This window comes from Manihot esculenta, chromosome 17 (assembly GCF_001659605.2).
Source record: "Manihot esculenta cultivar AM560-2 chromosome 17, M.esculenta_v8, whole genome shotgun sequence".
Classification (NCBI taxonomy): Eukaryota; Viridiplantae; Streptophyta; class Magnoliopsida; order Malpighiales; family Euphorbiaceae; genus Manihot; species Manihot esculenta.
In genome coordinates this window covers 18,283,261-18,304,662 of record NC_035177.2, presented here as the reverse complement: position 1 = coordinate 18,304,662, position 21,402 = coordinate 18,283,261, and the positions used below count along the sequence as shown (strand labels likewise).

Below are 21,402 nucleotides of genomic sequence, written 5' to 3'. Positions count from 1 at the left end.
AAGAAAAACATTTGTCCACTTAAATAAGCCCATCGTGCAGGAGTGAACCTTTGTATCAGCCCATTTGATACGAGGCCCACCACCCCTGCGGCACATCACAGCGGTGGATCTGAAACCTGACCATTGGTATTTAGGGTTTCAGCCGTGGCTTCTATAAATAGGCCGCGAACCTAAAGGAGATCTCAGCGCACGCCATTGGGGTCTCCTGAGGTTGAGAGGTTATTCTTCAAATCCAAATTCCTGCCCTCCATCAATTCTCCATCTCTTACATGTTCAATCTCTTGCGTTTCTCTTTTCTTCGTAGAAGAAGAATTGCCAATCAAGTGATGAGAAAAAAACTGCAACAATATGATGGATTCTATCCATGATTCATGGTATTTAAGTCTCTGATGATTGATTCTGTTTTGTTTTCTCTCATTTGATCTGATTTCCTTTTTAATTTACTTATTGGAGATATGATGAGTATTCTTAATTGGTCCGTGTTTCTGATTAACCGTGACAGATATCCGTTTAGCACACTCTGATCTCTTGAATCTTTCGGAAAATTATGTTTTAGATTTAGAAAATCCTGTATTCTTTTTATTTTCTTGACAAACTTATGAGCTCCGTGATTATACGCCTGATTTGGGCGGTATACGCTATTCTGATTAAAACATGAGCGGATATATGAAGAAAATGAGAGCTAATTTTCACTGTATTTTCATTTATTCTTAGTTTTTATGGGTATTTGTTTTGTTGTTTTAGTATTTAATAATTTGAAGTTATAGTCGGGCTTCTGCAATGATGAATTTATGAAACAATTCACATGTCAGACTTCAGAGATTTTTCAATCAGTGAGAAGAAATTTCATTTTTCTGAGCAGAAGTGACTGAGTATCAGAATCCCATTTTGGCTTTCGATTTCTTCGTGTTGGTTTCGAATTATATTAGTTTAATTCCTAAAGCTGTCATGGATTTGCATTGAGAACTAAGATGAGAATTCGGTGGCATTTAAATGCGAACCTGAGGAATTATATATCGTCTATTGAAGAATGAACGGCTAAAGAAATAAATAACAGAAGCTGAAGCTATGCTGCCAAATAAATATGGGTGACTCATCGTTGTTTATTCTTACTAGTGTTCGATGAGACCTAAAAAAAGAAAATTAATATTATATGGTCGAGCTCCATACATAATTGGAGTTGGTCACTATTTGATTATTTTCAATGGTTGATGGGTAACATGGTCTACGAAGGTTCATAATACAAATGCAAAATAGAAAGTTGGTGGTATATTACTTGTTGACAACAAGTCATATATCTGCAATCTGATGAATCTTGTGGAAGATGCTAATGAATCGCTTTCGGTGACAGAAATAGCAAGCGTCTTCTTTTGCTTCTTTGAGCACTAAATCATTAGATCAGTTTAGCCACATTTGTTTCTAATCCCTCGCAGAGAACCAAAGAGGTGCAAATCTAATGTTTTCTTGGGAAACCAGTCTCTGTTGTTTGCCCTTGAGAGGGCCATAAGGAAATTACCGGCAACTTCACTGAGATTAAGATCTGGCGAGCTTTAAGAAAAAAGATCTTTTTATCCCGAATTTAATTGGATGGTAAGAGATATTTCAGTCTCATTGTTAGTGAACATCACAACTCATTAAACTCTCTCTAGACAGTTAGCCTTCTCTAGGCAGTTAGCCTTTTTCTGCAGGAAACGCCGGCCATCCCTACCCAATAGCTGTGGGGGTGGCTTTTCTCACCTCAGCCTAGAAATGGGTTTGCTCCCTCTATGAGGTGGGGATGTAAAAAGTTTTCATGTTTGTTTTTTGTCTCCAGTGAATTGAGCTTTGACGAGGGAGCTGCTTCTTGTGCCCTTTCGGTTGTTTTGGTGCTTTGGGTTTCTTCATTTGTCCTTCCACGTCTTGAACACCGCAGTAGGCAAATGGTGTTGTCTTGCAGAGGACTGCTTTCTTGTTAGTGCCTTGGTGTCTTTTGATCTTGTGGTTTTTGGCTGGTTCTGGCGATGGGTACTTGAGTTGATTATGAAGGTTTTCCTTTCCTTTCTGTAACAATGGGTTCCTTCTCAGCTCTTTTGTTGTGTTTTCTCTCTGCAAGTGTGATTGCAACTCTATTCTTGGCTCCAGACTCACGGATCTGAGTTGCATGCTATTGAATATTGGTCAAGGTTATTCTTTTGTTTGATGTGCTGGCTGATTGTACTGTGCTTTGAGGTTCAGTGTGTTGTAATAAGTCTTTTGGCTATTGTTGGGATTCTCAAGCGTTGATGGCAGACGGGCATCTAGAGCAGCCTTCTCTTTCCCATTGGGGAAGAGATGTTGATGTAAGGCTTGCAGTCGAATCTTGTGTTTTGGAATCTAGATTTTTTGAGTTGTTTAATGGGTTAAGGTTCGATTGGGCTAATCCCTTCGACTTGAAGAGAGATGCATCTGTCTTTGATGTCAACAAGATTCGAGTGAGTTGGATAATTCATCACTATGGCTTAATTGCTCCTTTTGAGCGAGCCGGTCTTTTATACCTACTCGCCATTTGCTCGATTTGAGCTCATTCAGCAAGTACACATAATCGTTTGGGAAGTTGGTAGTACTTTTAGTTTATCATCTACAAGTGGATTGACTATGATGCTATGAACAGGAAAGCCTTGAAATTATTCTTTATTAGTAATACGAAGCTAAAAGCAAGAAAAGCAGCAAGTCAACTGTATATGGGCTATTGAATTTTATTGATGAAATTTTGTTTAAGTTATGGAGTAAGAATTATTATATTCACTGAAAATTACGTGGAAGGCTTAAAAAAAAAACAAAAACTCAGAATTTCTGAGTTCAGTGGTATTAAACAAAGTGCATTGTCTCGGATCATATCTTACTTTGTTGTAAAGTTATGCACAATTTGAATAACAGAAGCAAGGGCAAGAATTATGAATGGGCACTTGGATATCTCTGTCTGTACTTGATATGCGCAAGAGAGGGGGGGGGGGGGGTATTCATATCTAATCAAGCAATTTTCACTACATTGTTACTGGTGTCAGTGTAATTAGCAGTTCAATTTAGTATTATTTATCGCGGAGGCAACGGCGGCAATGGCGGTGATTGTAGTGTTTGAGGGTCTCTAACTGTTAGAATTAAAAGAAACAAGATATTCTTTTTATATAGAGAAAATAAAATTTACATAGATTAAGGAGGCAGTTGAGCTATATATATTTTTTTAATTTGTATCTAATTTACCCTTGAATCAATATTTAATGAGTGAAATGAATAATGTCCTACGTGATGCAAGGCACATTTATTGAGCAAATTTGTGAAGGAATAAAGCATATCATGCGTAGATTATAATAGAATTTATGCCACAAAAATTCAAAATTGGAGCTATTTTCATTATTGAGCAAATTTGTGAAGGAATAAAGCATATCATGCGTAGATTATAATAGAATTTATGCCACAAAAATTCAAAATTGGAGCTATTTTCATTATTTGTGCATATATTGATAATTTAAATTTAAAAATATGCTCACATTTCTTTCAAGATATAAATATCGACAGCAACTTGAGCACAATTTTGTGGTCATATCCAATGAATCAATATATATATATATAGTAATTAAAAGTTGTTTACATAATAGATGTAAAAAGAACAAAGAATTTTCTGATTTACAAGATAATAAATTCGTATAAGTCATCAAAGTAATTAATGCTCTTATTTATTATAATATTATATGTTTATTTATGCTGTTCTTTCATCTTTCAAAGAAAGCACTGATTTTATTTATTATTGTTGTGTTGGTAAATTTAAGTGGCCTTTGTATACACTATTTTGTCCGCGTCACCACCTTACAGACTATTCTCGGCTTCAAAACTCAGCTTCGGCGTGGTTCTTTGATTGAAGCCTTGATTGTCGGTTTGGTTGAATCCAAAATCAATTCGGTGATGCTTGTTGCAACAGGGGTTTCTATTTTGCTATTAGGAGGATTGACCTTGGTTCAGACGACTTCGGAGGTTGCTTAAAGCTACTGTCTCTACTCGTGCATACCTGCAACCGGGAGTCTTGAGATTTATGCTTTATCCTCATTCCTCGCTGTCAAATCCTCGAACCAAGGATTTAGGTATTCTGATTCCTATTTCTATTTTTATTTTTGTTTTATTATTTGTTCTTTTTATGTTTTGTGAATAGATGTAAAATATTTCTTGATTGGATCTGATTGTTTTGATTTGTGGGATATGTTGATTGTGAATCTGTGGGAGCTGGATACAAAATCTGATGTTTTCTAATTTTATTTTATTGCATTTTTTCGGATGTTCCTATACTTTAGTATTGTTGCCTAAACTGCTGTAGGATGCCTTCCTTTGTCTATGCTGACAACTGTACAGTCTGTTATTGGCATGAAGAGATTATAAATTGGTGTTTCAACTTGGCTTTGCATGTTTATTGCTTAACAATAGGGTGAATGGTTGAAGGTGACCTTGTTAAATTCGTTAGGCATGTGAGTTTAATAGTACAACCAAAGCAGTTTACTAATTTGAGTATTGGAGCATTAATTATCTCACATTCTCTTTCTTGCAGGTGGACCAATCACAGTATAGTTTTATTTTTCGGTTATATTATTTTATTCCGCTATCGGGAGATCCATTAAATTTTATCTGTTTATTTAGATTAAAACTAGTCTCTTATCCTCTTTTTCTCTTAAAAAAATATATTTTTTCTTTTTCGAAATGACCGATAATTCATGAGCTGCTGCTAAGGTTGCTACCAATGAGAATGCTATCATTTCTTCAACTCTTGGAAGTGGACAAAACACATCCTTTATAGTCAACAAAGCATATTTCAACAATTTAAGCATTGAGCAAATATTCCAGTATGTTAAAAGATTGCAAGTTACTTTCAAGCAATACAAAACTTGGAAGAAGGTGTCATTCATGGCTCCTTGGAGAAGGGAGGAAGCCTCCGTTGATACTTCAAGGACTCGGACAGAGGTAATTCAGATGCGGTCTAAAGGAAAGGACAAGTTTGAGAAAGAGGAGTCATCAGATGGTATTCTAAAGGACGTTGACAGGAAGTTGGTATGAGCTGCTCAAAGGTACCAGGAAGGACAAGAAGAGGACAAGAGGACGAGTAAAGAGCAAACCCAAAAATTGAAAAGGTGAAAATATGAAAAAGACCGTAGGAACTACCTAGTGTTTAGAGGAAGAGGCAACTGGGGTAAGTATAAGAATTATACTCCATTGGAAAACTCATGAACACATATTTTAATGTTGATAAGGAAAAATTATAAGAAAATCAGATGGCCTCCTAAGCTCAACCCTAAGAAAGCTGGAAGGCGAAATAAGATCAAGTATTGTCGTTTTCATACAGACAACATAAATACGATAAAAGAGTGCCAGCAACTAAAAGAGAAAATCGAGATGTCAATAAGAGACGACATACTTTGAAAGTTACAAAACCATGATGTGTGACATCTCGATTAATATGACATATTATTATTAATTATATTAATGGGCTTTGGGCTTTTAGTCCATTAATATGACATATCACATCAACAACGTTCTTTTGTGTGTGACCCAATAGGCTTACATTAATTGGCAATAGGCCCAGTCCCACATGGCCCATAAGTCATAAGTGGCCTCTAGCAAGACATTATGACTATCCAACTAATATGAGGATCAATAGTCCAATAAAGCCTAATAAATAGAACATGTATTAATTCATTTGTCACACGATATCTAGTTTGAACATAAGTCATGGTCAATGTCAAACTTATAATGTTCAAACTTATGATTTCTCGATCTCTAAGTAGACTGATAAATTCAAATGATATTGATCACACTATCAATTCATTTGAGCACAGCCATGCATTTCTCAGTCTCACTTATCGAGGGGCTCATAAGATATCTCTCTCGGAGAGAGGGACAAATCCTATCTTGATTGTTCAATATCCTCTACATAATTTCTATTATGCTCAATCATAACCTTTATGATTGTCCAATTAAAGACAATGTTTGGTTATGTCAAAACATAATAGTCCTCATGTTGGAAACTATGACAATCTCAAGTCAAAGGATTAAGACATAACTACTTTGAGATTCACTTATGACAATAACCCATGTAGTGATCTCAATGTGGGTCTATCCAATACTTTGTTCTCTAACAAGTATCTATGATTATTGAATTATATCAACATATATATAATCATCTCATGATTATCAATCAATAATCATACCAGTTATATTTTATTATTATCAACATAATAATAAGTAACCAGGGATGTGAATCATTATTATGTAACATGCAAACAAATAATAATGATAATAAAAATCTCTTTTATTAATAATCAAAATGACATACAAAAAATGTCCAATATAATGGCTTAGGGCATATACACTAACAATCTCCCACTTGCACTAGGCCTAATCATACAAGTATCTAATACCTATAGACCTAGTGTGCTGATCATGCTTGACCTGTGAAAGAGCCTTGGTTAGTGGATCTGCAATGTTGTCATTTGTGTCTACTTTGCATATTTTGATATCTCCTCTATCAATGATCTCTCAAATAAGGTGATATCGCCTGAGTATGTGTTTAGATCTCTGATGAGATCTGGGCTCCTTTGCCTGTGCTATAGCACCATTGTTATCACAATAAAGGTCCATAGGATTTACAATGCTGGGAACCACTCCCAACTCTGAGATGAATTTCTTCAACCAGACTGCCTCCTTAGTTGCATCTGATGCTGCTATATACTCAGCTTCTGTTGTAGAATATGCTACAGTGCTCTACTTGGAACTTTTCCAGCTAACAGCTCCACCATTTAAAGTGAATACGAATCCTGACTGCGATCTGAAGTCATCTATGTCGGTTTGAAAACTAGCATCTGTGTAACCATTTACAACTAGCTAGTCTTCCAAACCTCCATAAACTAAGAATGCATCCTTAGTCCTTGTAAGGTACTTTAGGATATTCTTAACAGCTGTCCAGTGACTTTCACCGGGATCTGCCTGATATCTGCTTATTGTGCTCAATGCATATGAGACGTCTGGTCTAGTACATAACATGGCATACATGATAGATCCTATTGCAGAAGCATAAGGGATCTTATTCATCCGTTCTCGCTCAACAGATGTCTTAGGACATTGATTCTTGCTGAGATGAATACCATGAGACATGGGCAAGAATCCTCTTTTGGAATCTTGCATGCTGAACCTTTTCAGCACCTTGTCAATATAATTACTTTGACTCAGACCGCTTATCCTCTTTGATCTATCCCTATAGATCTTAATACCAAGGATATATGCAGCCTCACCTAAGTCCTTCATTGAAAATGAATTCCCTAACCAAGTCTTAACCTTTTGCAAGGTAGGGATATCATTTCTAATGAGTAATTTGTCATCCACATATATGACTAGAAACACAATTGCACTCCCACTAACCATCTTGTAAACACAAGGTTCATCTTCATTTTTGATGAATCCAAAGTCCCTGACTGTCTCATGACTATCTCATCAAGACGAAGATTCTAGCTCCGAGAAGCTTGCTTCAATCCATAAATGGATCTTTGAAGCTTGCAAATCTTTCTAGAATTCTTAGGGATTACAAAACCCTCAGGTTGTGTCATATACACATCCTCGAGCAAGTTTCCATTAAGGAAAGCTGTTTTGACATCCATTTGCCATATCTCGTAATCATAGTACGCAGCAATGGTAATGAGAATTCTAACCGACTTAAGCATTGCAACTGGCGAAAAGGTCTCAGATTTCATGGCAGAAAGCCATTTCTCGGAATCTGGACCTGACACAGCCTCTTGATAGGTAGTAGACTCATCTTGATCAATGAGCAAAAGTTCACGACTATCAGTCATGAGAAATCCATATCTCTCAGGCTGATGACGTGTCCTATCAGATCTGCGTGGGACTTGTGTCACCCTTTCAGTTTTCACAACTGTTTATGGTTCTGAAAGTGGTTCTACTGGCGATTCAATGCTCTCTTGTGGTGCTTCTGACACAGCCTCTTGATAGGTAGTAGGCTCATCTTGATCAATGAACAAAAGTTCACGACTATCAGTCATGAGAAATCCATATCTCTCAGGCTGATGACGTGTCCTATCAGATCTGCGTGGGACTTGTGTCACCCTTTCAGTTTCCACAACTGTTTGTGGTTCTGAAAGTGGTTCTATTGGCGGTTCAATGCTCTCTTGTGGTGCTTGAGTTTTCTCAAGTTGCACTGTACTCCCACTGAATCTCTGAGAGATAAATTCCTTTTCTAAAAAGGTACCATTTCGATCAACAAACACTTTGTTCTCTGAGGGAATATAGAAATAGTATCCTTTGGTTTCCTTAGGATACCCCACAAAATTGCACTTGATAGATTTTGGAGCTAGCTTATCTGAAATTGGGCGTTTCACATAAGCCTCTGTTAGTGTATATGCCCTAGGCCATTATCTTGGGCCTTTTTGTATGTCGTTTTGGTTATTAATAAAAGAGGTTTTTATCATTATTATTTGTTTGCATGTTACATAATAATGATTATCATCACTAATTATTTATTATTATGTTGATAATAATAAAATATAACTGGTATGATTATTGATTGATAATCATGAGATGATTATGTATATGTTGATATAATTCAATAATCATAGATACTTGTTAGAGAACAAAGTATTGGATGGACCCGCATTGAGATCACTACATGGGTCATTGTCATAAGTGAATATCAAAGTAGTTATGTCTTAATCATTTGACTTGAGATTGTCATAGTTTCCAACATAAGGACTGTTATGTTTTGACATAACCAAACGTTGTCTTTAATCGGACAATTATAAAGGTTATGGTTGAGCATGATAGAAATTATGTAGAGGATAATGAACAATCAAGATAGGATTTGTCCCTCTCTTTGAGAGAGATATCTTCTAGGCCCTTCGATAAGTGAGACTGAGAAATGCATGGCCGTGCTCAAATGAATTGATAGTGTGATCAATATTATTTGAATTTATCAGTTTACTTAGAGATCGAGAAATCATAAGTTTGAACATTATAAGTTTGACATTGACCATGACTTATGTTCAAACTAGATATCGTGTGACAAAGGGATTAATACATGTTCTATTTAATAGGCTTTATCGGACTATTGATCCTCATATTAGTTGGGTAGTCATAATGTCTTGCTAGAGGCCACTTATGACTTATAGGCCTTGTTGGACTAGGCCTATTGCCAATTAATGTGAGTCTATTGGGTCACACACAAGAACGTTGTTGATGTGCTATATTAATGGGCTAAAAGCCCATTAGTATAATTAATAATAATAAAGTGTTATTATTATTAATTATTTATTATTATAAGATAATAATATTCAAAAGATCTGCAGTCTATCTGTAACTGTTACAGATAAAGGACTCTATCACATAAAGATATTTGAGTATCTGCGAGATTGTGATAGTGGGTTCTGAACACAACTCTTTTGGGAAAATAGTAGTACAACTCTTTTGGGAAAAGAGTAGTACAACTCTTTTGGGAAAAGAGTTGTGGGAAAACAAAAAGACTGAAACATATAAATACTCTTTCTACGAAGAAAGTGTTGACGACAGTTTTTAGAAAATTCAGTCTAATCGCTGCAGATTGTGGAGCACATAATCTATCCATCCTTGAGAGAGCTAGCACTCTAGAAGGATAGAAGACGTTCGTGTGGATACCATTGAGGGTGTTCGTTTGAAAAGGCAGCACCATCAGTCCGGCATTGTATCTTCTTGACGAGATTAACAGGTTAGTTTCATATCCATCTTTTGAATTAAACGAAGCACTCAGATTCTGGAAAAGGAAATCAACAGAGATTTTATTTTTCCGCTGCGCAACTGGGTTGCAATAATCTCAAGATTTCCCAACAGCCTCACAACCCCAAATCTTAAGAAAAGACAAACAGGGCATTTTGCCAGTCCATAACTCATATGGTGTGTTTTCAACCGCTTTTGATGGTACTCGGTTTAAAATGAATGCAGTTGTTTCCAAGGCATAAACCCAAAATGATAAAGGGAGATTTGTTCGACTCATCATAGATCGAACCATATCTAATAAAGTTCGATTTCTCCTTTCAGAAACACCATTCCATTGTGGAGTTTCTGGAGGAATCAATTATGAAACAATTCCACAATTTCTAAGATGTTCATCAAACTCTTGGCTCAAATATTCACCACCTCGATCAGATCGAAGCATTTTAATAGTTCTACTAAGTTGATTTTGTACTTCATTTTGAAAAGTTTTAAACATTTCAAAAGATTCATGCTTATGTTTCATTAGGTAGACGTAGCCATACCTACTGAAATCATTAGTGAATGTAATGAAGTATTGATAACCTTCCCTGGCACTAATGCTTAGTGGGCTACATATATCTGTATGTATTAAGCCCAATAAGTCTGAAGCCCTTTAACCTTTTCCAGTAAAAGGGTCCTTTGTCATCTTACCAAGCAAACAAGATTCACAATTTTCAAATGATTCAAAATCAAATGAATCTAATAAACCATCTTTATGGAGCTTAGATATGCGATTCTCATTTATATGGCTAAAACGACAGTGCCATAAATATGTTGGGTTTAACTCATTTGGCTTAGTTTTCTTAGAAGTTATGTTATAGATATTGTTGTCTCTAGAATCATCTAGATTAAGGACATAAAGGCCATCATATGAATTTGCAATACAATAGAGCAAACCATCTTTATTAAATGAGCATTTCTTATTCTTAATAAGAAATGAAAAATCTTCATCGTCCAAAATAGAAACTGAAATAATATTCCTACTCAAAGTAGGAACGTAAAAGCAATTGTTCAGAACTAACAAAAGCCCATTGGGCAACATAAGTTCATAAGTCCCTACAGCTAAGGCAGCAACTCTTACTCCATTGCCTACACGTAGGTCCACATCGCCCTTTTTCAGTTTTCTACTCCTTTTGAGACCCTGCACATTTGTACAAATATGAAAACCACATTCGATATCCAATACCCATGAAGTAGAAATAGATAAATTAATATCTATAACATAAATACCTGAAGTCGTAGTCTCACTACTCTTCTTCTTCTTGCACTCATCCAAATAGAGTTTGCAATTTCTCTTCCAATGCCGTGGTTCCTTGCAATGGAAGCAAATTCCTTTCTTAGAAACTTTTGCCTTGGATTGCCATTTAGGCTTGCCTCGTCCCTTAGGCCCATTACCATCTTTAGACTTGGACTTCCCCTTATTTTTCATGGGTTTACCCTTATTGACATTCAAAATTTGGGTAGGCTTTTTCTTGACATTCACCTCAGCTATTTTTAACATCCCATGCAGCTCAGGAATGGATTTCTCCATATTGTTCATGTTATAGTTCATGACAAACTGAGAAAAACTGCTAGGTAAAGAATGTAGGATCAAACCCGTAGAGAGTTCTACACTCAGAGGATGGCCAGGCCTAGCAAGGTGATCAATGTAGCCTTTCATTTTCAAAACATGAGCACTAACTTGTAACGACCCGGAAACCGGACCGCTACCGGCGCTAGGATCCAGATCGACATAAGGTCGCCGGGATCCGTAGCAAGCCAAACATACATCCTGAATACCTGTCAAATCCCATACATGATCATATATATACATAAACATGAGAACTTTTTCTTTTCTTTTACCAAGCTCAACCTGTGCATGCACATAAACATAAACATAAACCACACACTGGAGTCTCATCACATGCTCCAATGGGGTATCTCATCAATCATCAAGCTTGGTTGAACATAAACATCATAAAACATAGATCATGTATATACATGGGATTATTCAAACATACTATGGTCAAGCACAATTTTAATCCTCAATATCAATATTACATAACATGACTGATCATAACCTTACATCATTTTACAAATCATCATGTCCACATCTAACTATTACAAATCACAAGACTTTACTCTTCTTGACTCCCTGAACTAGCCCGTACCTGCAAACCTGGGGGATATAGAGAAAGGGGTGAGCTACTAGAGCCCAGTGAGCAGAATACTAAAACATTTAAAACATATGCCATCATGTAATGCATCATATCACAGACAAATCACATCAAGGGTGAACCTGTCACCAAATAGTCCCAGCATCATATCCGTGCCAGGCCGTAGAATGGGGTCCTGGTCTTCCTGTCATATCATAGCATTACTTACCATTGCCCTAGGGCCTCATCTGGGCACCTGGTCTTCGCGTTCCATTCCGTGCCAGGTCGTAGAATGGGGTCCTGGTCTTTCATACCGTGCCAGGCCGTAGAATGGGGTCCTGGTCTTTCCTTAGGGACTAATTGGATCATACAACATTCACCCACATCCATAACAAAGAATGCAGTGCAACATATTCGTGGATTCTAATGCAACAACCTATTATATCACATGGCATTCGTGATGCATGATTCATGCTAAAACTTGCATTAATTTAAAACATAAGGTTTATTCTACTCACCTCAGGCTAACTCTGACAATGAACTGAAGCAGCTGACTCACTGCTGGGGTCCTCGGTTCCTTGGGTCCGAATCTACACAGGTGGACTCAAATAAGGGACCAAACATACTAGAACATGACTCTAAAAATATCCCCCAAAAACCCCCTAAAATACCTCAAAACAATCAAAGAATTCATGCAAAGGAGGGCTGAACAGGGCACTTTCAGCGGCAGGTTCGGCGGCCGAAAGTCCCTCCAGAGCCGAAAGTCATGCACCTTCGGCGGCACTTTCGGCGGCCGAAGGTTCTCTCTAGAGGCGAAACTCATGCATGTTCGGCGGCACCTTCGGCGGCCGAAAGTCCCCTCCAGAGACGACAGTCCACTTTCGGGGGCAGGCTTCGGCACCCGAAAGCTTGCCTCCACAGGCAGGTTCGGCTGCCGAACCTGAGTTTCTCCCAAAGTGGCAGAAACTCAGCTCTTATGCACATTTGCCTCCCAAAACCTTCAATCATGCATACAACTCAACCAAAACATGCATAAACACATACATAAGCTCCTAGGGGCTTCAAACTATCCTAAACCCCAACTACAACACATCGAAAGCAACTCGGCAACCTACATTATCCATAAACACAACACAAAACCTAACAAAGCTCAACTAACCTAAGCATGCATTTCTACCCCAAGAATCAACTTGAAACTTGTTTAAAACATATAATGAGCTCAAGATCGGCTCTTACCTCTTGAAGATCGAGAGGAAAAACGATCCTAGCTCAGAGATGGGAGAGATCGAGTTCCTTGAACCTCCAAGCTCCAAAACTTGCTATTTGCTTAAAAATCTTCAAAACAAAGGTGAAAACTCATAAAAATCATGGAAGATTTGAAGGAAGAACTCAAGATCGGCATGAGAGCGGCGGAGACTCATCTTGGCCGAAAATAGGGAGAAAAAGCTCACCCGTTCGGACATGGGGACCCCTTTATAGGTGGCTGGCCAGGCCACTTTCGGGGGCCTAACGTGCCTCCGCATGCATGCCATGTTCGGCGGCCGAACATAAGGTTCGGCGGCCGAACCTGGACTTCCCTCACTTATGCCTTCGGGGGCCTAAAGCACTCCCGAAGCGCATGCATGTTCGGCGGCCGAACCCGAGTTTTCCTCCAATGCTATTTTCATGCAAAAACTCATTTTCTTTCTTGCTTAAAAACATAAATTACATTAAAACATTTTATAAAAACATGGTTTTACCCTTCTAGAAGTCTCCGACTCCCGAGATTCCACCGGACGGTAGGAATTTCCGATACCGGAGTCTAGCCGGGTATTACATTCTCCCCCCCTTAAGAACATTCGTCCCCGAATGTTCCTCAACTAGCACATGCAAGGCATATAACACATCATACACATAAAACACATGAAACATACAAGAAACTAACCTTAGAAAAGATAAGGGTATTGCTGGAGCATGGACTCCCGTGTCTCCCAGGTGCATTCTTCCATATTGTGGTGGTTCCAAAGGACTTTCACCATCGGGATTTCCTTGTTTCTCAGCTTCCTGATCTGGGTGTCAAGAATCCGCACTGGCTGTTCAACATAGGTGAGATCTTCTTGGATCTCCACATCAGGCTCACTAAGAACCTTGCCCGGATCTGACACGAACTTCCTCAACATGGAAACATGGAAAACCGGATGGATTCTTTCCATTGAAGCAGGTAAATCCAGCTTGTACGACACATTCCCAATCTTCTGCAAGATTTCAAAGGGTCCGATGTATCGTGGGGCTAGCTTACCTTTCTTCCCAAAACGAACCACTCCTTTCATAGGAGACACTTTGAGCAATACCAGATCTCCCTCCTGAAACTCTACCTGCCTCCTGCGAATGTCTGCATAGCATTTCTGTCTACTCACAGCTTTTCTGATCCTTTCTCTGATAATGGGCACCACCCTGCTGGTGATCTCAACAAGCTCAGGGCCTGCCAAGGCCTTTTCCCCCACTTCTTCCCAGCAAACAGGTGACCTGCACTTCCTCCCATATAAAGCTTCATATGGAGCCATCCCTATGCTAGCATGATAGCTGTTATTGTAGGCAAACTCCACCAAGGGTAGATGCTGCCTCCAAGAACCGCCAAAATCTAGCACACACATTCTGAGCATATCTTCTATAGTCTGGATGGTCCTCTCTGACTGTCCGTCCGTCTGTGGATGGAAGGCAGTACTGAAATCTAACCTGGTACCCATAGCATTCTGCAGACTCCGCCAAAATCTAGAGGTGAACTGGGGCCCTCTATCAGACACTATCGAAACAGGAACCCCATGCAGCCTTACCACTTCATCCACATACACCTGCGCTAACTTATCCACTGAGTAGTTGCTCCTGACAGGGATGAAGTGAGCAGATTTGGTCAGTCTGTCCACAATCACCCATATGGAGTCTAACCTGTTGGATGCTGCCGGTAACCCCACTACGAAGTCCATAGCTATATTCTCCCATTTCCACTCTGGAATAGGTAGTGGGTTAAGCATTCCAGCCGGCTTCTGATGTTCCAGCTTCACCCTCTGACATACTTCGCAGGCTGACACAAACTGTGCCACTTCTCTCTTCATAGCTGGCCACCAATACACTCTCTTCAGATCTTGATACATCTTGGTGGCTCCAGGGTGAACACTGTACTTGGCATTATGAGCTTCCCTCATAATGTCTCCCTTTAAACTGATGTCATCTGGTACACATAGTCTATTCCCATAGCGGAGGATCCCCTTGCTGTCGAATCTGAACTCTTCATTCTTGCCTGACTGAACCGTCCTGGCAATCTTTACTAACTCTGGGTCCTCATGTTGTTTTTGAGCCACCTGCTCCAGGAACACAGGTGTCACTCTCATCTGGGCTATCAAAGCACCTGTACCAGACAACTCTAGCTGTAGACCTTCCTCAATGAGCTTGTAAAACTCTTTCACCACCGGTCTCCTCTCAGCCGTGATGTGGGATAAGCTGCCTAGTGATTTCCGGCTTAGGGCGTCTGCCACCACATTCGCCTTACCCGGATGGTACTGAATCTTGCAATCATAATCACTCAGCAGCTCTACCCATCTTCTCTGTCTCAAGTTCAAATCTCTTTGACTCAGGATGTACTGCAGGCTTTTATGATCGGTGAAGATCTCACATTTTACCCCATAAAGGTAATGCCTCCACATCTTGAGTGCAAAGATTACGGCTGCCATTTCCAGGTCATGTGTAGGGTAATTCAACTCATGCTTCTTCAGCTGCCTAGAAGCATAAGCAATCACCCTTTCATTCTGCATTAGCACACAACCCAATCCCACTCGGGATGCATCACAGAACACTGTGAAATTCTCCTGACTGTTAGGCAAAGCTAACACCGGTGCTGACGTTAACCTCGTCTTAAGCTCTTCAAAACTCTCTTCGCACTGGTCGGTCCACACAAACTTCTGATTCTTCCTGGTTAATCTGGTCAGAGGAGCTGCAATCTTAGAGAAGTCCTGAACGAACCTCCTGTAGTAACCTGCCAAACCCAAGAAACTCCTGATCTCCGTCACTGAAGTGGGTCTAGGCCAGTTAGCCACAGCTTCTACCTTCTTGGGGTCCACTTCAATCCCATTTTCTGACACAACGTGCCCCAAGAATGATATGCTCCTCAGCCAGAACTCACATTTGGAGAACTTGGCATACAAGCCGTGTTCCCTCAAAGTCTGCAGAACTAACCTCAGATGATGGGCATGCTCCTCTGCATTCCTGGAATACACTAAGATATCATCTATGAAGACAATAACAAAGTGATCCAGGTACTGGCTAAACACTCTGTTCATGAGATCCATGAATGCTGCAGGGGCATTGGTTAACCCGAACGGCATCACAAGGAACTCATAATGCCCATATCTGGTCCTGAAAGCTGTCTTCGGTACATCCTCTTCCCTTATCCTCAGCTGATGGTACCCTGATCTCAGATCTATCTTGGAGAAACAACCTGCTCCTGCTAGCTGGTCGAATAGATCGTCGATCCTTGGCAACGGGTACTTATTCTTGGTAGTGACCTTGTTCAACTGCCTGTAGTCGATACAAAGTCTGAGGGATCCATCCTTCTTTCTCACAAACAATACTGGAGCACCCCAAGGTGAGGTACTCGGTCGGATGAAGCCCTTGTCTACCAGCTCTTGCAACTGCTCCTTAAGCTCCTTCAATTCTGCTGGTGCCATCCTGTAGGGAGGGATAGAGATCGGTCTGGTTCCAGGCATCAATTCTATCTCGAACTCTATCTCCCTAGCAGGTGGTAAACCTGGCAGCTCGTCTGGGAACACATCTAAAAACTCTCTGACCACTGGCACCGAGGCGGGCTCTCTGACATGACTATCCAGCTCTCTCACATGAGCTAGAAAACCCTGACAACCCCTCCTGAGGAGCCTACGAGCCTGTAGGGCTGATATCAAACCTCTAGGTGTACCCCTCCTGTCTCCTCTGAAGACAACCTCTGACCCATCCTGACATCTGAACCTGACTACCTTGTCTCTGCAATCCAAGGTAGCACCATGGGTAGATAGCCAATCCATCCCTAGAATGACGTCAAAATCTGTCAAATCTAGAACCACAAGGTCGGCGGACAGGCATCTTCCCTCCACAAAAACTGGACTACACTGGCAGACTGACTCTGCCACTGACGGGTCACACTTGGGTCCACTGACCCATAGGGGACACTCTAACCCAGAGACCATCAATCCCAACCTCTCGACGGCCCTCGGAGCAATGAAAGAATGAGATGCACCAGGGTCCAATAATGCATACACATCGGAACAACCAATGATGAGATTACCTGACACCACGGTGTTGGATGTGTTTGCCTCCTGCTGAGTCATGGTGAAGATCCGTGCCGGAGCTGATGGACCCTCACCCCTGAAACCCGCTGAAGAAGAGGCTGCCCCTCTCCCTCTGCCTCTGCCACTAGCCTGAGTCGCGGCTGGAGCTACTGGCTGTGCCACACTACCTGAAGCTGTCTGCTGAGACTGTGCCACAAAAGCTGCCCTAGGACACTCCCGTGCCATGTGTCCCTCCTGCCCACATCTGAAGCAGGCTGTCGTCCCAACAAGACATACTCCTTTGTGCGGCTTCCCACACTTCTTGCATACTGCATTATCTGCACCAGAGCTTGAGCCACTCCCTAATCCCAGACCTGACTTGATCTTGCTCCAGAACTTGTTCTTCTTAGACTTGGCTTTACCCCATCTCTTACTGCCTGAACTCAGAGAAGAAGGGTCTAACTTTCCCCCACCTGGGGTCTTGGAACCAGAAGGCTGTGCCACTGACTGCTTGACTTTCCCCTCGATTATTGCACTAGCCTCCATCCTCCGAGCCATATCCACTATGGCATGGAAACTCTCCCTCTCTGCTGACTGAATCAAGGAGGAATACCTGGAATGGAGCTTCATGATATACCTCCTTGACTTTTTCTGATCTGTATCCAGATTCTGCCCAGCAAACGGCAACAGCTCCAAGAATCTGTCTGTATACTCATCCACACTCATCTCATCCGTTTGCCTCAGCTGCTCGAACTCAATCATCTTCAATTCTCTTGAACTGTCAGGGAAAGCCCATCCTGCAAACTCATTTGCAAACTCCTCCCATGATAGGCTGTCCAACCTCGGGTTCACATAGTTCTTAAACCACTCTCGGGCCTTCTTGCATTTTAGTGTGAACCCAGCCATCTGAATGGCTCTACTGTCATCAGCTCCTATCTCATCTGTAATTGTCTTGACCCTCTCGAGGTACACAAACGGGTCATCACCGGTTTCAAACTGGGGAGCACCCAGCTTCATATAATCGGTCATCTTGACCTTGCTCCCCCCAGATGAGCTAGGTTTAGGCATTTGGGTTTCTGGGACAGTAGGTGCTGCTGGTGGTGGAGGAGGTGCAGCATCCCCTGGGGTAGGGTTTGCTGTACCTGGATGGTAGGGTGGGGGTGGGTACATAGGGTACTGTGGGTACGGTGGGTAGAAAGGTGGGTATGGCATCTGAGAGTGATAAGGGTTAAAACTGGGGTAATCCGATGTACCTCCCATCGAATACCCGGGATTATGTGAAAAGGGTGGGTAGTAAGGTGGCTGAACAAACCCCGAGGCCTGAGTGCCTCCTTGGGACTCTCCCATTCCCTCTTCCGACATACTTACTCCGAGACTGCCATCCCTCCTCTGATCCACATCCATCTGATCCCCCACATCCTCTGACATATCCCCTTGCACTGTTCCCCTCATTGATCTGCTTCTACCCAGATCCAAAGACCTTCTAGGGTCTCTTACTGCTCTTTCTCTGCTGGACCTGCTTGACATTGCCCTAGGCAATGCAGGAGGACGGGCATCAGTGCCCTCGTCCTGGGGTGGTACTCCAGTCAATCGTGCAGATCGACGAGTTCCTCTCATCCTGTTTTCTGAAAAACAGTACACATCACATAGAACATTAGCATCAAATGGTTCATGTGCAAACACATGAACCCGCATCACATACATCACATATCATAGCATAACATTAATGCACATGCATATAATCATGGCATTTCACATCATCATTCAAGACAGGACTCTTTATCCTATCCTAGTGGACATGATCATCCTATTGTGCTTGACCTTCTATGACACCTATGAGCCCGACACACTATAGGTCCGATCATATGAACCTAGGGCTCTGATACCACTCTGTAACGACCCGGAAACCGGACCGCTACCGGCGCTAGGATCCAGATCGACATAAGGTCGCCGGGACCCGTAGCAAGCCAAACATACATCCTGAATACCTGTCAAATCCCATACATGATCACACATATACATAAACATGAGAACTTTTTCTTTTCTTTTACCAAGCTCAACCTGTGCATGCACATAAACATAAACATAAACCACACACTGGAGTCTCATCACATGCTCCAATGGGGTATCTCATCAAACATCAAGCTTGGTTGAACATAAACATCATAAAACATAGATCATGTATATACATGGGATTATTCAAACATACTATGGTCAAGCACAATTCTAATCCTCAATATCAATATTACATAACATGACTGATCATAACCTTACATCATTTTACAAATCATCATGTCCACATCTAACTATTACAAATCACAAGACTTTACTCTTCTTGACTCCCTGAACTAGCCCGTACCTGCAAACCTGGGGGATATAGGGAAAGGGGTGAGCTACTAGAGCCCAGTGAGCAGAATACTAAAACATTTAAAACATATGTCATCATGTAATGCATCATATCACAGACAAATCACATCAAGGGTGAACCTGTCACCAAATAGTCCCAGCATCATATCCGTGCCAGGCCGTAGAATGGGGTCTTGGTCTTCCTGTCATATCATAACATTACTTACCATTGCCCCAGGGCCTCATCTGGGCACCTGGTCTTCGCGTTCCATACCGTGCCAGGCCGTAGAATGGGGTCCTGGTCTTTCATACCGTGCCAGGCCGTAGAATGGGGTCCTGGTCTTTCCTCAGGGACTAATTGGATCATACAGCATTCACCCACATCCATAACAAAGAATGCAGTGCAACATATTCGTGGATTCTAATGCAACAACCTATTATATCACATGGCATTCGTGATGCATGATTCATGCTAAAACTTGCATTAATTTAAAACATAAGGTTTATTCTACTCACCTCAGGCTAACTCTGACAATGAACTGAAGCAGCTAACTCACTGCTGGGGTCCTCGGTTCCTTGGGTCCGAACCTACACAGGTGGACTCAAATAAGGGACCAAACATACTAGAACATGACTCTAAAAATATGCCCCAAAAACCCCCTAAAACACCTCAAAACAATCAAAGAATTCATGCAAAGGAGGGCTGAACAAGGCACTTTCGGCGGCAGGTTCGGCTGCCGAAAGTCCCTCCAGAGCCGAAAGTCATGCACCTTCGGCGGCACTTTTGGCGGCCGAAGGTTCTCTCCAGAGGCGAAACTCATGCATGTTCGGCGGCCGAAAGTCCCCTCCAGAGACGAAAGTCCACTTTCGGGGGCAGGCTTCGGCACCCGAAAGCTTGCCTCCACAGGCAGGTTCGGCGGCCGAAAGTCCCTTCGGCTGCCGAACCTGAGTTTCTCCCAAAGTGGCAGAAACTCGGCTCTTATGCACATTTGCCTCCTAAAACCTTCAATCATGCATACAACTCAACCAAAACATGCATAAACACATACATAAGCTCCTAGGGGCTTCAAACTATCCTAAACCCCAACTACAACACATCGAAAGCAACTCAGCAACCTACATTATCCATAAACACAACACAAAACCTAACAAAGCTCAACTAACCTAAGCATGCATTTCTACCCCAAGAATCAACTTGAAACTTGTTTAAAACATATAATGAGCTCAAGATCGGCTCTTACCTCTTGAAGATCGAGAGGAAAAATGATCCTAGCTCGGAGATGGGAGAGATCGAGTTCCTTGAACCTCCAAGCTCCAAAACTTGCTATTTGCTTAAAAATCTTCAAAACAAAGGTGAAAACTCATAAAAATCATGGAAGATTTGAAGGAAGAACTCAAGATCGGCATGAGAGCGGCGGAGACTCACCTTGGCCGAAAATGGGGAGAAAAAGCTCACCCGTTCGGACATGGGGACCCCTTTATAGGTGGCTGGCCAGGCCACTTTCGGGGGCCTAACGTGCCTCCGCATGCATGCCATGTTCGGCGGCCGAACCTGGACTTTCCTCACTTATGCCTTCGGGGGCCTAAAGCACTCCCGAAGCGCATGCATGTTCGGCGGCCGAACTTGAGGTTCGGCGGCCGAACCCAAGTTTTCCTCCAATGGTATTTTCATGCAAAAACTCATTTTCTTTCTTGCTTAAAAACATAAATTACATTAAAACATTTTATAAAACATGATTTTACCCTTCTAGAAGTCTCCGACTCCCGAGATTCCACCGAACGGTAGGAATTTCCGATACCGGAGTCTAGCCGGGTATTACATTCTCCCCCCTTAAGAACAT

The 21,402-nt window shown here is 41.3% G+C and overlaps 1 long non-coding RNA gene and 3 other non-coding genes across 4 annotated transcripts; all 4 read left to right on the top strand.

The window, feature by feature from the left end:
• The first annotated feature begins 159 nt into the window (after positions 1 to 159).
• On the top strand, positions 160 to 4,763 carry LOC122722287. Its single transcript, XR_006349235.1, has 2 exons — positions 160 to 4,094; positions 4,553 to 4,763. It is a non-coding gene; the product is annotated as an uncharacterized LOC122722287 (long non-coding RNA).
• LOC122722331 lies at positions 318 to 395 on the top strand. The gene has a single exon (XR_006349299.1). It is a non-coding gene; the product is annotated as a small nucleolar RNA Z199 (small nucleolar RNA).
• Positions 602 to 684, top strand: LOC122722332. The gene has a single exon (XR_006349300.1). It is a non-coding gene; the product is annotated as a small nucleolar RNA U54 (small nucleolar RNA).
• LOC122722333 lies at positions 773 to 865 on the top strand. Its single transcript, XR_006349301.1, has one exon. It is a non-coding gene; the product is annotated as a small nucleolar RNA R64/Z200 family (small nucleolar RNA).
• Positions 4,764 to 21,402: the final 16,639 nt, after the last annotated feature.